This window comes from Oryctolagus cuniculus, chromosome 14 (genome assembly GCF_964237555.1).
Source record: "Oryctolagus cuniculus chromosome 14, mOryCun1.1, whole genome shotgun sequence".
NCBI classification, from domain to species: domain Eukaryota; kingdom Metazoa; phylum Chordata; class Mammalia; order Lagomorpha; family Leporidae; genus Oryctolagus; species Oryctolagus cuniculus.
The window spans coordinates 92104415-92120798 of record NC_091445.1 but is presented as its reverse complement, the minus strand read 5'-3'; positions in this window follow the sequence as shown (position 1 = coordinate 92120798).

Here is a 16384-nt window from a genome sequence, read left to right as displayed (position 1 = left end):
TGTGTGGCTGTTCACTAGAAACACATGGCAGGTAAACACATATGTGTTGGATTCATAAATGGCAAAATGAATATTGCCTCCAAATACCTGCGTAGCTTCCTCCTTTCCTTTTTTCTTTGCTCAGATTCCCTTCTGTCAGGGACTCCCTGAACATCATTCGTGGATTGTTCACAGGACACCCTTTCTCAACACTCTTACAATGGGTGGGATCATGAGACTTGAGAACAACTTGTTAGGAGCACTTAGGGGCCACTCATGACCCTCCAGGTTTCACCAGTGCTGCAACAGCTGGGAAGGGAGCATGGGGACCTCCTGTGTTCCAGATGGTCAGTCCCTGAGTGACTGCAAAGCAGAGCCCACTGCTGACCCGCGGTGGGAGTGGAGTTAGGGCACAAAGTAAACCTTTGCTTTGCAAACCACTGAGATTGAGGGGCTGTTAGTCACCGCTGCATAAGCCAGCCTAAGCCAACACCCGGTCCCTGTTCTATGCCACTATGTCGCTTTACTCTGCGTTGCTCTTTGCAGCATTCAACCCCTGCCAGGCATACTGCTTTCTCCTCTCATCACCTCTCCCTGCCCCCAGACTCTATGCTGAAACTTAGGCTCCAAGCCAGGCCAAAGTACATATTTGTTGTATAAAGTCTGCCACTTCTATGTACAATTTGTCATACACAAGGAAAGAAATACTGTCTCAAGTTTGTCTATGTTTTGGAAATTATAATTTGGGTGATTTTGCACTGTTTGAAAAATGGCTTTGGATGTTTAGGCTGATGAATATGAAGTATTTAGCAGAAATGTTTCATTAAAGTCATTGAGCTTGTGGAATGAATCTAGCAGCTTGTATGAACACGATCCTGGAGAGATACCGTCCAGCCAGATGTAATCTTCATTATATCAAGCACTCTGAGGGGGATTGATGTGGAGATGTGAAAAATGGAATGCCTATTTATGCTGAAGAATTATTCCAGGTTTTAGCTTAAGCTGCCTTCAGTCTTGCCCTCCCTTAACCCTGAGAGTTACTTCGATTCCCTTCTATAAGGTTCTCCATGAGTCCAAGGAAGGAACTCAAGGCAAAGGCAGCGGTCATTTTAAGTTGAAAATATCCAAGTAAACCAAAACAGAACTTGAGAATTTCATTTTTGTATGACCCATGGATATTCCAATGATATAGTTTTTTGTTGAAACAGTGATCTAAGACTCACTGACCCTGAATGATGGATGTGGTGGCAGCACAGTCTTTGTTGAGATAGAAAAACCAGAATTACTTTGATTCTGTCTTAGTAGGTAACAGAGATTTTATTTGATTTTAAGATTTTGAACTGTACAACAGTTTGAACTGTAAATTGCAAACTTTTGTTTCAAAAACAAAAATTTAGTTCAAATATGAAATTTTCTGAATTTTAAAAGAAGCTTTAAGCTTACCCTTCCTTTTTTTAAACACCAGTGAATTATTCAGTAAATAATGCTTGTAACCGATTATTATGTGATTGTTACCAGTTCCTGCATGATCGTACTTCTGTACGCTGGCTGATGTTAAAATGAATGTTGAAGGTCTGTGTCTGCGAGTTTGGGGGGAGAGGGAGCATCTAAGATGCCTGTTAGGACACTCAAGAATGAGGATGTGGCAGAGAACAGAGAGATGTTTCCAGAAGAATGTAGCCAGCAACTGGACTCTTCACTGTTGATAGAGGTGTCCAGAGGATTTAACAATTCCCGATGCTAATCATGAAGGGTGGCAGGAGTCATTCTACCAGAGTGATTTTGAGAGAGGATGTGAGGCAGAGAATTAGCAAGCAACATAGTCACATTCTGAACTTGAGTTCAAGACATTTTGAAAGTAAATTATTTACAGTAAATAGTCTCTTTAAATTTAGAGAACTTGATAAAAGTGAAATAAAATATGAGAGCATATCAACAAGTTCATGGAAAGTAGAATTAAAAGTTTATTTTCATGTAAATATTTTTTGAAATCCATGCATATTTTTTTCACTATATGTATTTTCAGGGTTAACTTTTATTTAGTAAATATAAATTTCCAAAGTACAGTTTATAGATTACAATGGCTTCCCCCCCCCCCATAATTTCCCTCCCACTGGTAACCTTCCCATCTCCCGCTCCCTCTCCCATTCCATTCACATCAAGATTCATTTTCAATTTTCTTTATATACAGAAGATCAATTTAGTATATATTAAGTAAAGATTTCATCATTTTACACCCACACAGAACATAAAGTGTAAAATACTGTTTCAGTACTAGTTATAGCATTAATTCACAATGTACAGCACATTAAAGACAGAGATCCTACATGAGGAGTCAGTGCACAGTGACTGCTGTTGTTGACTTAACAAATTGACACTCTTGTTTAAGGCGTCAGTAATCTCCCTAGGCTCTAGTCATGAGTTCCCAAGGCTATGGAAGCCTTTTGAGTTCGCTGACTTTGATCTTATTCTGACAGGGTCATAGTCAAAGTGGAAGTTCTCTCCTCCCTTCAGAGAAAGGTACCTCCTCCTTTGATGGCTGGTTTGTATGGTAGGGTTATATTCAGGTTTCTGAGGAATCTCCAGACTGACTTCGATAGTGGTTTAACCAGTTTGCCTTCCCACCAACAGTGGGTTAGTGTCCCTTTTTCCCCACATCCTCGCCAGCATCTGTTGTTGGTAGATTTCTGAATGTGAGCCATTCTCACTGGGGTGAGGTGAAACCTCACTGTGGTTTTGATTTGCATTTCCCTGATTGCTAGTGACCTTGAACATTTTTTCATGTGCCTCTTGGCCATTTGGATTTCCTCTTTTGAAAAATGTCTATTGAGGTCCTTGGCCCATCTCTTAAGTGGGTTGTTTGTTTTGTTTTTGTGGAGTTTCTTGATCTCTTTGTAGATTCTGGATATTAATCCTTTATCTGTTGCATAGTTTGCAAATGTTTTTTCCCATTCTGTCGGTTGCCTCTTCACTTTCCTTACTGTTTCTTTTGAAGTACAGAAACTTCTCAATTTGATGTAATCCCAAATGTTAATTTTGGCTTTGACTGCCTGTGCTTCCAGGGTCTTTTCCAGGAAGTCTCAGCCGGTGCCAATATCTTGCAGGGTTTCTCCAATGTTCTATAATAATTTGATGGTGTCAGGTCATAGATTTAGGTCTTTAATCCATGTTGAGTGGATTTTTGTGTAAGGTGTAAGGTAGGGGTCTTGCTTCATGGTTCTGTACGTGGAAATCCAATTTTCCCAGCACCATTTATTGAACAGACTGTCCTTACTCCAGGGATTGGTTTTGGATCCTTGATCAAATATAAGTTGGCTGTAGATGTTTGGGTTGATTTCTGGTGTTTCTATTCTGTTCCATTGGTCTATCCATCTGTTTCTGTACCAGTACCATGCTGTTTTGATAACAACTGCCCTGTAGTATGTCTTGAAATCTGGTATTGTGATGCCTCCAGCTTTGCTTTTGTTGTACAATATTGCTTTAGCTATTCGAGGTCTCCTGTGTGTCCATATGAATTTCAGCATCATTTTTTCCAGATCTGAGAAGAATGTCTTTGATATTTTGATTGGTATCACATTGAATGTATAAATTGCTTTTGGGAGAATGGACATTTTGATGATGTTGATTCTTGCAATCCATGAGCATGGAAGATTTTCCATTTTTTGGTATCCTCTTCTATTTCTTTCTTTAAGATTTTGTAATTCTCATCGTAGAGATCTTTAACATCCTTGGTTAAGTTTATTCCAAGGTACTTGATTGTTTTTGTAGCTATTGTGAGTGGGACTGATCTTAGAAGTTCTTCCTCAGCCGTGGCATTGCCTGTGTATACAAAGGCTGTTGATTTTTGTGCATTGATTTTACATCCTGCTATTTTGCCAAACTCTTTCAGTGAGCTTTTAAAATGATGCCTCATCTGCATAGATTTCAAAATCTGGGACCCAAATGGGTCTATACATTAATTATATTTTAAATGAACATTTTAAAGTATCTTCTTAGGAAGAAAGAAATAATGTGAAAAAATTAGAAAATAATAGTAGAAAAATTTAAAAATTTAAAAATTTTTATCAATATGTCCAAATCTATTTTGTTTGAAATTACCAATGAAAGCATTGAAGAATAGCAGGCATAAGCATGGTGATGAAGTGTGTGGGTAAAACGGATGGACTCTGGGTATAGAAATTTTCTTTAAAATCTAATGGAAGAGGCCGGCGCCGCGGCTCACTAGGCTAATCCTCCGCCTAGCGGCGCCGGCACACCGGGTTCTAGTCCCGGTCGGGGCGCCGGATTCTGTCCCGGTTGCCCCTCTTCCAGGCCAGCCCTCTGCTGTGGCCAGGGAGTGCAGTGGAGGATGGCCCAGGTGCTTGGGCCCTGCACCCCATGGGAGACCAGGAAAAGCACCTGGCTCCTGGCTCCTGCCATCGGATCAGCGCGGTGCGCTGGCTGCAGCGCGCCGGCCGCGGCGGCCATTGGAGGGTGAACCAACGGCAAAGGAAGACCTTTCTCTCTGTCTCTCTCTCTCTCTCACTGTCCACTCTGCCTGTCAAAAAAAAAAAAAATCTAATGGAAGACACAATTCTAAGTGTCATGTATTGGCCTTAGCATCCACTCTACATCTCCGTGGTATAAAGGAGAATTCAGGATCTGGAGCAGGGCAACCATAGGTGGGACTTGAAATTCAATGAATGTGTAGCATGCTCATCTTTAACTGGATAATTTGTGTGCCCCATGAATGTTATAATTGTGCAGAGAATAGGATCCTCACCCCTGATTCTGGAGACAGAAAAGGTGAACAGCAGCTCCTAGGAGAGACAGTAGAGTATCAGCATGAGGTGGGGCTGTGGGCATTTGAGGACTGGGCCTGATACGTGTTAAATGCCACTTGGCAAAGGCCTCTTCTCTCATCCAAGAAGCCTTTAGAATACTTCCTAGCATTTCATGAACAGTTTTAGACAACACTAGTAAGAACCACCAACTTGTTATATAATTGCTAATTTCTAATTCTACAAATTCACATTTTCCCTTTAAAATAAAACTAAGGTAAAATTAGAGTTGCTTCTGGTATCTCTCTTAAAGATTTATTTGTTTTATAAGTCAGAGTAACAGAGCAGGGGAGAGAGAAAGGTCTTCTCTCCATCCACTGTGTCTGGAACTTCATTTGGGTCTCCTACATGGGTGGAAGGAGCTCACGTACTTGGCCCATCCTCTTCTTACTTTACAGAGGTAGTAACAGAAAGCTAGATCAGAAGCCAAGCAGCCAGGACTTGAACCAGCACTCTGACATGGTACACTGCTGTCACAAACAGCTACTTAATTTGCTGTACTATACCATCAGCCCCCATCTGGTATTCTAACCTTTTTTATTCTGCAGCATTAACAAATGCTTATTGTAAATTTTAGAGCATTAATTACTATTCAAAAACTTGAGTGATTTAAGCTAGATCCACCATCTTTCAGAGTTATGTACAGAATCAGGACCCCAGGATACCTGCTCTCTTCCTGTCACTGTCACCTGCCCAGAGCCAGGCACTCTTAGGATCATTTTGTCCTAAATCATGCAGCCTATAAGTCATTCAGTTGGTGCAATGTTTCTAGTGCAGTATTTTATCGAACTGGCTTACTACCTCAAAGCCATAAAATACTTTAATTGTGCTTAAAGTATTTCAATTAATAGAATGAACTTTCCCCACCTGCATAGAAATATTAACTTAAATGCTTATAAAAATTCTGTTATGTGTGTTGTTGTTAAATCACTGTTCCCATGTTTCCATACAAAGTTATTTAATACCAACATTTTTCATTGTAAACATGATTAACTGGCACCTAAATAAAATAAAAACACTAACTTCACTTCTGATCCAGCTCTCTGCTGTGGCCTAGGATAGCAGTGAAAGATGGTCCAACTCCTTAGGCCCCTCTGCCTCTCTGTAACTCTGCCTTTCAACTAAATAATCTTTTTAAAAAATTCGAGTAAATTGTGATTTTGTGACAAGTATGTAAATTTAAATTAAAATAGGGTGTAGATTGTGATTTTTGTGGCAGGTATATAAAGAAATGGAGCAGCTGGGACTTGAACCAGTGCCCATATGGGATGCCAGCACCTCAGGCGGTGGCTTCACCCACTATGCCACAGTGCCGGCCCCATACTTGAATTTAAATATAAGAGGAGCCAAAGAGATTTTAAGGAGACAGTAATCAAAAATCAGTTCTGGAGAACATCAGAGTAATTATCCCTTTTCAGCCTTTTAGCTAAGATCAGGTGTGGAGAATATCAGAGTGATTAACTTCCAAACAGTGCTATGCAGTATCCAAATGAGATGAGAAATTCAAAATTCCATCATTTATCATCATAATAAGATATATAGCACTAATCAAGAAAAATATTTAAATATTATTCATTTGTAATATTTATAATTATTGAGAAATCATTTGTGTATTATGTGTATGTATTTTAAAAATTTACAATGACTTATTTTTATTAAGATAAGTAGAATTATTGGAAAAATTTTGGCTTAAACGTTATAATAATATTAATAATAAATGGCTATTATTGAAAAAAACACTAAATTTGACATCACTTAGATTTTCATGACTAGTGTTTATAATGGTTTTTCTAAGGTTAGCTACTATCTTACTATCTGAAGAGTGTGGCAGAGAGAGAATGTTCATGAAGATGAGCTTAATTATCTCTGACAAGTGCATCTTCAGCATGTATTGTTTTCTGAGTGTGTTTGTGTGTACGTGTAACCTACTCATGTGAGTGCTGACACAGCCAAAGAGGAAAAGACACGGTTCAGAGAATGTAACGGGTGCTGTTACTGATGTTTGTCAGGTCTGCCCAGCTGAGCAGTGTTCCTTATCAAGGGAGCTAAAATTGCTGTCACAATGCCAAATGTTTTTGTTCAAAAAAAACAAAACCCTGATGCCCAGAACTGATCTGACACTCAACAAGTAGACCTCAATGTTATCAAGAGCCACTCTGATGGCCCTGGCCAGACCCTTGTGTTCCACCCTGGGTTTGGGAACAATCTCACAGAATTTCCAGCAAGGTCAGGCTGAGACCCTGATAAAGTGAGACAAAAACAGGTCACTGTGCAATGCAAAGTGAATTCCTATCACTCAACAAGTGCCTGCTCCTTTACCAGTTGTAGCTTGTGCACACACACTGTCGTCTTTACAGATAAGCTTTGCTGAGATAGCCAACTACACAATCACTCTGCCTCCCAGATCCCTTCCAGTCTAGCGCAGTCCCATGCTTTCTTAGCTGCTGTGCCAAGTTTCTCAGCCAGAAGCCAAATGCTGTAACGGTTTTTCATAACATTTATAACCACCTCTGGCTATTTAAGTGTATATTTCCTATAAACAAGAACATTTTTATGTCAACCATCAAAATCATAAAATTAATATTGATGCAAGGACCCATTAAATCCTTGATCTCCCTTCATTCTTTACCAGTTGTGACAATGACATCCTCCATAGAATGGGCCAGTTAGGAATCATGCATTGCATGTAGTTGCCATGTCCCTTCAGTCTGCAAGAGTTCAACAGCCTCTCCTTCATTCCCCAGATGGCACATGTAGATTCCAGACCAGTTACTTTGTAGAATCTTCCTCAGTTTGAGAGTGGTGTTTCCTGACGATAAGATTGCATTTACTTGTCTTTGGCAAGAACATAACCAAGCAACCAAGTGACTGCTGTGTTCTCACTGCATTCTAAGAGGCAGTGGGAAATTTCAATTTGTTTGGTTATGGGTCATGTTCATTTTGGTCAATTTGTTAAGGAGAAATCATCCAGGCTTCTCCCCTGTAAAATTACTTGTGTTTTCCTTTGAAACAAGCATTTTGTGGAGAAGAACTTTGAAAATATGCACATGGCATATTCCTCTTGCAATTTTAGGTTAACTCATTATTCAGCCCTTTGCTTTTTTGACAATTGCCATCATTTCTTCAGCTCTTCCTTTTAGCTTTTCAGCCCAAGGGGTTCCAAACCCATCCTGCACTGTGTCTCAGCATGTCCAGGTACTAGCTGCTTCCCCATGGAACCCAGCCTCCTCCTGGCAGAGAATGACGTTAGGCACCATGGTCTGGGCTCCAAGTCTGCTGGTAGCTACTGTGGTGTCACTGCTCCCAGGCCATTGCAGGGAATCAGGAAAGCCCTCTCTGAGACGCTCATGTCTCTAAAAGAGCAGAGCCACCCAAGTCCACATTCCCTGGAGGTTCTCGCATCCCAGTGGACTTTTCACATGCACACTCTTGTGACTTTATGTGATTTTTGACACGCCATGTTGGACTGACCCCTGCCCAAAAGGACATCTTTCCACCCTCACAGGGCTTTGACACACCCAGGCTGGCATGGTACCCTCAAGAATCTTCCATGTCATTGTGTTTAATAGTATTGAGTTCACTTTTACTGCTTCATGTGTTCCAGGGTGTAAGGACTTCTAAATTTACATATCTATTCTTGGGGCTGGCATTGTGGTACAGCAGGTTAAGCTGCTGCCTGTGAAACTGGCATCCTATATCAGAGTGCTGGTGGTTCCAGTTTTGACTGCTCTAGTTCTGATCTAGCTTTTTGTCAGTGTGCCTTGGAAGGCAGAAGTGATGGTCCAAGTACTTGGACCCCTGTCACCTACTTGGGAGCTCTAGATAGAGTTCCCGGGGTCCTGGGTTGCTTCTGGCCCAGACCTGGCTGTGGAAGGCATTTAGGAAATGAACAAACAAGTGGAAGATTATATTTCTCTCTCACACACACTCTTCCGTATAAGTAAATAAACAAATCATTTTAAAAATCTCTTCTTTTGAATATTTCTAAAAGGAGTGTTTCCAGTCTCCTCTTCCTTTCATACTGCTTCATACATGCATCTGTATACACATCATATATGCATCTGTGTGTGTTTGTGTATATATATCAGGAAATGTATACATGTGTGTTTATATATCAGGAGATAATAAGAATAATATTTTAATGCAATTATTGATAAGTTTATTTTTTATTTAGTAAATATAAATTTCCAAAGTACAGTTTATGGATTACAATGGCTTCCCCTCCATAATTTCCCTCCCACTTGCACCCTCCCATCTCCCGCTCCCTCTCCCATTCCATTCACATCAAGATTCATTTTCAATTCTCTTTATTCACATAAGATCAATTTAGTATAAATTAAGTAAAGATTTCATCATTTTGCAACCACACAGAACATAAAGTGTAAAATACTGTTTCAGTACTAGTTATAGCATTACTTCACATTGGACAACTCATTAAGGACAGAGATCCCACAGAAGGAGTAAGTACACAGTGACTCCTGTTGTTGACTTAACAATTTGACACTCTTGTTTATGGCGTCAGTAATCTCCCTAGGCTCTAGTCATGAGTTCCCAAGGCTATGGAAGCCTTTTGAGTTGGCTGACTTGGATCTTATTCTGACAGGGTCATAGTCAAAGTGGAAGTTCTCTCCTCCCTTCAGAGAAAGGTACCTCCTTCTTTGATGGCCCCATTCTTTATTCTTTCCACTGGGATCTCACTCTCAGAGATCTTTCATTTAGTTTTTTTTTTTTTTTTCCAGAGTGTCTTGGCTTTCCATGCCTAAAATACTCTCATGGGCTCTTTGGCCAGATCCGAATGCCTTAAGGGCTGATTCTGAGGCCAGAGTGCTGTTTTGGACATCCGCCATTCTATGAGTCTGCTGTGTATGCCGCTTCCCATGTTGGATCGTTCTCTCCCTTTTTGATTCTGTCAGTCAGCATTAGCAGACACCAGCCTTGTTTGTGTGATCCCTTTGACTCTTAGACCTATCAGTGTGATCAATTGTGAACTGAAATTGATCACTTGGACTAGTGAGATAGCATTGGTACATGCCACCTTAATGGGATTGTATTGGAATCCCCTGGCACATTTCTAACTCCACCATTTGGGGCAAGTCCGATTGAGCATGTCCCAAATTGTACATCTCCTCCCTCTCTTATTCCCACTCTTATATTTAACAAGGATCACTTTTCAGTTAAATGTAAACACCTAAGAATAATTGTGTATTAATTACAGAGTTCAACCAATAGTACTAGAACAAAAAAATACTAAAAGGGATAAAGTATTTATTGTACATCAACAGTCATGACAAGGGCTGATCAAGTCACTGATAATAAGAATAATATTATCATTATTTAGGAACATAATGTGTTCCTAAAAGTAGAATTTCTGGACTACAAGGTATGCTGTTTGCCTTTATAAGAGAGTGTTGCTTATTTTTTCAAAAAGGGCTCTATCAACTTACACATGCACTAGTTCTTTGTAAAAATTCCTCTTGCCTCTTGCAATCATCAGTGTCTTGAAATGATCAGACTTTCTATCTTCTCCAAACCAGTGGTTCTAAAGTACCTAATTCATGAGTTTCATTATTGGTTACTGAGATTTGAAGCATCCTTTCTCTATTTTGACATGGAACTGTTATTTTTTCAGAAACACTTTCACTATTCTTGTTTCTTTGCTCTCTGATGTACAATTTAGAACTAGCTCATCATGTTTCTCAAAAAACACATTTGGGATTTTGATTCGTATTGTATTGAATCAAGAATCAGTTTCTAGTGAGGTGAAATCTTTATAATTTTTCAGCTTTATGTATTTGAGGAAGTTATGGCTCTCCATTTATATAGATGCTTTTGAATTTGTTTCAATAAAACTTTATATTTTTAAATATACGCTTTGTACATCTTTTGTTAATTTTATCCCTTGATATAAAATATCTCCCATTGTTTTTAAATTGTGTTTTTTGAGAAGTTACACATTCTAAATCAAAATTACTGATATATATAAATATAACTGGTCTTTATGCATTATCATTTTATATCTAGTAAACATGCTACACTTGGTCATGAATTCTAATACTGTATTTTTAGATTACTACATGTTTAAACTAGAGAAAACCATATTTTCTCTAAATATGAGCTGTGTTTCTTGCTTTCCATTGCTTATATACATTTATTTTGAATTTTAAAAATTTTTACAGCATTGTATAGTATCTCTATATGACCTCTACTGAGTGGTGATATTTAATATGCATGTATCATTTCTGATTTTAAACACATTAAAGACATACTATACACATTAAGAATTATAGTTGAAATATATTTCTCATATGTATATTTTGTCAGATAGCTAGAGTCCTTTCTTTCTCTAGAATGCTAATATATATTATGTAAATATAATATACATTATTAAATATATACATTAGATGTATATATCATATATATACAAAATTTTAACAAAATCAGATATATACAGAAATTTTAAAATAAAAATGTTATGTTTGCTTTTGTTGAGATAATCATATATTTTTCACCTTTTATTTGATCATGTAGGGCTGGCATTTATAAATGCTTCCAAGAGTAAATTTGAGTTTCATAAAAAACTCAATTTAGTTATTGTGAAGTTATGTTTAAATATACTGTAGGACATAGTTCCATAATATTTGCTTTGAATGTATATAACTGTATACAAGAATTATATTAACCTACATTTTGTTCCATACTGTTCATGTGTAGTATCTAGCATCTTTTTGCCTCAAGAGTTGATTAATAGAAATACTTATATAACTTTTTATATATTTATTTTTATTAATATAAGGGGAATGGATTTCATGTATTTCATAGGTAAAATTCTAAGAAGATAACTATAGTTCTCTCCTTCCTTTCTTCCCTCCCTCAATGTCCCCCTTTCCTTTCTTTTTTTCTTCCTTTAATTTTTGAAATAATATACTTCCAATTTACTTTATAATCACAGGCTTAATGCAGCACTAACCGTAACGTTCAGCAAGTCAGACATGGGAGAACTGATGCAATGCTGTGTTTTCATAAGGGACTTAGCTTGGCCTTAATGTGGCCATGGACCAGGTGTCTGGTAGGAGACTGAGAGAGTGTATAATAGAGGGCCACAGAAGTCCTGGAATAGGTAACTGCTGAGCTTCACAGGCCTTGCACTGTGCTTGCTTGCAACCAGTGCCCCCCACTATGTCTGTGATCGGTAACCACAGGGCCGTGTTCACACTGCTTCCTGGTATCAGTAGTACTTCCTGGTATCAGTAGTACTTCCTGGTAACAGTAGTACTTCCTGGTATCAGTAGCACTTCCTGGTAACAGTAGTACTTCCTGGTATCAGTAGTACTTCCTGGTAACAGTAGTACTTCCTGGTATCAGTAGCACTTCCTGGTAACAGTAGTACTTCCTGGTATTAGTAGTACTTCCTGGTATCAGTAGTACTTCCTGGTATTAGTAGTACTTCCTGGTAACAGTTGTTGAGAGCACCTTCCCAGTATCACTCTCATCACAAGTCCTCCTCTATTTTGCTCTGTCTCCTAACCGTAGTCACCACCCACCCCCGCCTTCTCTCCTCTGCCCTCCAACCAGTCTGGGTACCCATTCCTTTGTTATTCCACCCCACCTTAGATTGTACCCTCAATGTTGCTCATCCAATGAGGAACTGAGGGAAGGGATCCTCCCTACTTAGTATTTTTGTTTCCTACTTCATTTCTATTCTTTTTTTTTCTTTTTTTTTAACTTTTATTTAATGAATATAAATTTCCAAAGTACAGAATATGGATTACAATGGCTTCCCCCCCATAACGTCCCTCCAACCCGCAACCCTCCCCTTATCCACTCCCTCTCCCCTTCCATTCACATCAAGATTCATTTTCTATTCTCTTTATATACAGAAGATCAGTTTAGCATACATTAAGTAAAGATTTCAACAGTTTGCTCCCACACAGAAACATAAAGTGAAAAACACTGTTTGAGTACTAGTTATAGCATTAAATCTCAATGTACAGCACACTAAGGACAAACATCCTACATGAGGAGCAAGTGCACAGTGACTCCTGTTGTTGACTTAACAAATTGACACTCTTGTTTATGGCATCAGTAATCACCCTAGGCTCTTGTCATGAGCTGTCAAGGCTATGGAAGCCCCCTGAGTTCACTGACTCTGATCATATTTAGACAAGGCCATGGTCAAAGTGGAAGTTCTCTCCTCCCTTGAGAGAAAGGTACCTCCTCCTTTGATGACCCATTCTTTCCACTGGGATCTCACTCGTGGAGATCTTTCATTTAGTTTTTTTTTTTTTCCCCCAGAGTGTCTTGGCTTTCCATGCCTGAAATACTCTCATGGGCATTTCAGCCAGATCCGCATGCCTTAAGGGCTGATTATGAGGCCAGAGTGCTGTTTAGGACATCTGCCATTCTATGGGTCTGCTGTGTATCTCACTTCCCATGTTGGATCATTCTCTCCCTTTTTTATTCTATCAGCTAGTATTTGCAGACACTAGTCTTGTTTATGTGATCTCTTTGGTTCTTAGTCCTATCATTACGATCAATTGTGAACAGAAATTGATCACTGGGACTAGTGAGATGGCATTGGTACATGCCACCTTGATGGGATTGAATTGGAATCCCCTGGTATGTTTCTAACTCTACCGTTTGAGGTAAGTCATTTCTATTCTTATCCTTATTATCTTCCATTTCCATTTGCTGTATTCATTTGGTTTTTAATCTTTCTTGAAACTTATACTAAATTCCTAATTACCAGCTTTTTCTTTTCTAACAAATATGTAAAACTACATTTGCTTCTTAGTGCTTCTTTTAATATCTTCCACCAATTTTGATATTTTCATTGCTGTGATGTTTTCATTACTGTTGAGCTCTAAGTATATTAATTTTTTATTATAATTTCTTCATGGAGAAATTAAGGAGTGTGTGTTTTAGTTTCTACATATATGGAATATTTTCATTTTATGTTAAGAAACTCTAGTTTATTTCTTTAATTTTCAGAGAATGATTAAAAATTCATTGTAAATTTATTTAGTCCTAGTTCATGTTCAGTTTCATATATGTTTATTTGTCAGGTGGATGATTTCATATATGCCTTTTAAATCAAAGATTGGTTATGCTTTTGAAATTATATTTTGTGCAATTTTTGAGCTGGTTAACCTGCCAATTATTAAAATATGTATTATACAGGTATACTTATTATGGTGACTATGTCCTTTTATCTCTGTACTTTGTCATTTCTTTTCTGTGTGAAATTTGAATCTGTTTTCATAGATGTTAACACATCAAAAGATTTTATATCCTTTATATGAATTGTATTATTTTATGTAGTGGACTTTCATATCCATAAAAATCTTGTCAGAATATCTATTTTTTGAAAATACAAATACTTCACTTTGAATTTTCTTAATCTCCTTATATATTGTGTGTGTCTAAAGAGATTATCAGGCTGGACTTTTTTTTTAAACTCAGTGGTCTTTCGGGACCCCTGACCTAATAAAGCTTTTTTCATGTGGGCTATTCTATCAGTGTTTATTGTATTGGAAGTTAAAACTGAAAAAAAAAATTGAAAATATTTAATTCTTTAAAATGTTTATGAATGAATTACATTTAATACAATGATATTTTATAAAAAAAACTTTTCTAAATCAAAGAAAAAACTACAAAAATGCAGTTGATTCCACTTTTGAAAATCTCTGTAACAACTGACTTATTGGATGATACATGAGTTATTTTATTTGCTCCTATGTATATTTCACATGTATTGAGAAGTACATCACATGTATTTTAGCTTTTAGAAAACTTGATTGTGCACTCATAAAAGGTGAGAGAAAAAAAGGCAAATAACACTTCAGAGTTTCAACCCTGTGAACTGCTAAGTAACTCAGGGAACTCCAGGGGTTTCTGGACCACACATTGATAAGGGCTGATCCAATCTATGATTTCTACCTTCTGTGTGGGAAGTTTCAGCCGCTTAATTTCTCACTTACACATACCTTAACCGTGGGCTTGGCAGTGGCTGGCTTGATCCATGGGGTGGCCATGGGTGTGATGCCAGTGGAAGGTCATGTGTGGTTGGACTTATCCTCTTGATTCCTATCTCCCTGTCCAGAAAGGCAGCCACTGCCCCGCAGCCTTTTCCACAGAATGAAACATCCTACTGTCCACATTCTGCTCCCAGGAGGATGAGACACATGGAAGGAAAATTGAAACTTACATGCAGCCTGGATCCTAGACCATGACCTGGAGTTGAGTCTTCCGGGGCCAAATTGTAGTCAGGTGGAAGATCCCTCTAAGGCTTTGTCTCTGCCTCTCTTTCCGTGTCTCTGCCTTTCAAACTAAAAAAAAAAAAAAAAAAAAAACAGAGAGGCCAGCACCGCGGCTCAATAGGCGAATCCTCCACCTGCGGCGCCGGCACACCAGGTTCTAGTCCTGTTAGGGTGCTGGATTCTGTCCCGGTTGCCCCTCTTCCAGGCCAGCTCTCTGCTGTGGCCTGGGAAGGCAGTGGAGGATGGCCCAGGTCTTTGGGCCCTGCACCTGCATGGGAGACCAGGAGAAGCACCTGGCTCCTGGCTTTGGATCAGCACGGTACCTTTCTTTCTGTCTCTCTCTCACTGTCCACTCTGCCTGTCAAAAATAAAAAATAAAAAATAAATAAAAATTTGATAACTAAGAAAAGCGTGATTTAATTCGGTTGTGTAGTGGAAAGAGTATTCTTTGTAACCAAAAGTTTAGGCTTTTAGTAAAGTGGTGGGGGTGATGGGGTGCACAGGAACACTGGCAGACAATCTGTAACTCTTTACTTGCTTGGGCTTGTTTTTCAGGGGATATCCCACAAGAGCCTACCTTGCAACATGGTACTCAGAGTGGGCCTTATCACCACTGACAAGGCAACTGGGCAAGACCAGTTGGAGTTAGATTTCTAACAGTGTATACTACAACCTTTCCTACGTCCTGGACACTCCTCCCAGCCCTTCCTGTAATCACTCCAGCAGAGTGCTCCTCGGGGAGGCAGTTTCATTAAGGAGCTATACCTTCCTACCATGTCCTTCACTTGTCACAGTAAATACAGATTTCCTTGGGGCAACTCTGTGGGAGTTTGGCTATTTGGTGACATCCTAAGCTGTGTACTCATGGGGTCCTGGCTCTGTAATGCCCACACCTTCTGCTGTACCAGACAAAAGCTTTTGATTCTCTAAGCCTCACTTCTCTTACCGTTAAATGAAGAGTTTGAATGTGTCCTTGCTGGCCTTTCTCTCATCACTAACTCAAAGGTCAGCTCTCCCATGATGAGGTACCTCAAGGGACTCAGTTTTTCTGTCACACTCAGCTTCTTCCAAAAGCTGTTTGCAGGGATCTGTGACAGGTGTTGAAGACAGAACTATTGCTGGAGCTCCCTTCAAAAGCTCTCCAGCCTACTTGGTCACGATTGTGTCCTCCACCTTCCCAACTTGCTGCCGTCTTGAGGAAATCTGCCTTCCTTGCATCAACTCTGGGTAAATGGCAGCAGGCTTTAATTATGATCTGAAAGTCAGGCAGAATTCCAGACCAACCGTGGTTCAGAGAGCCCTGCTCCAACACTTGGGCCAACTGTATTC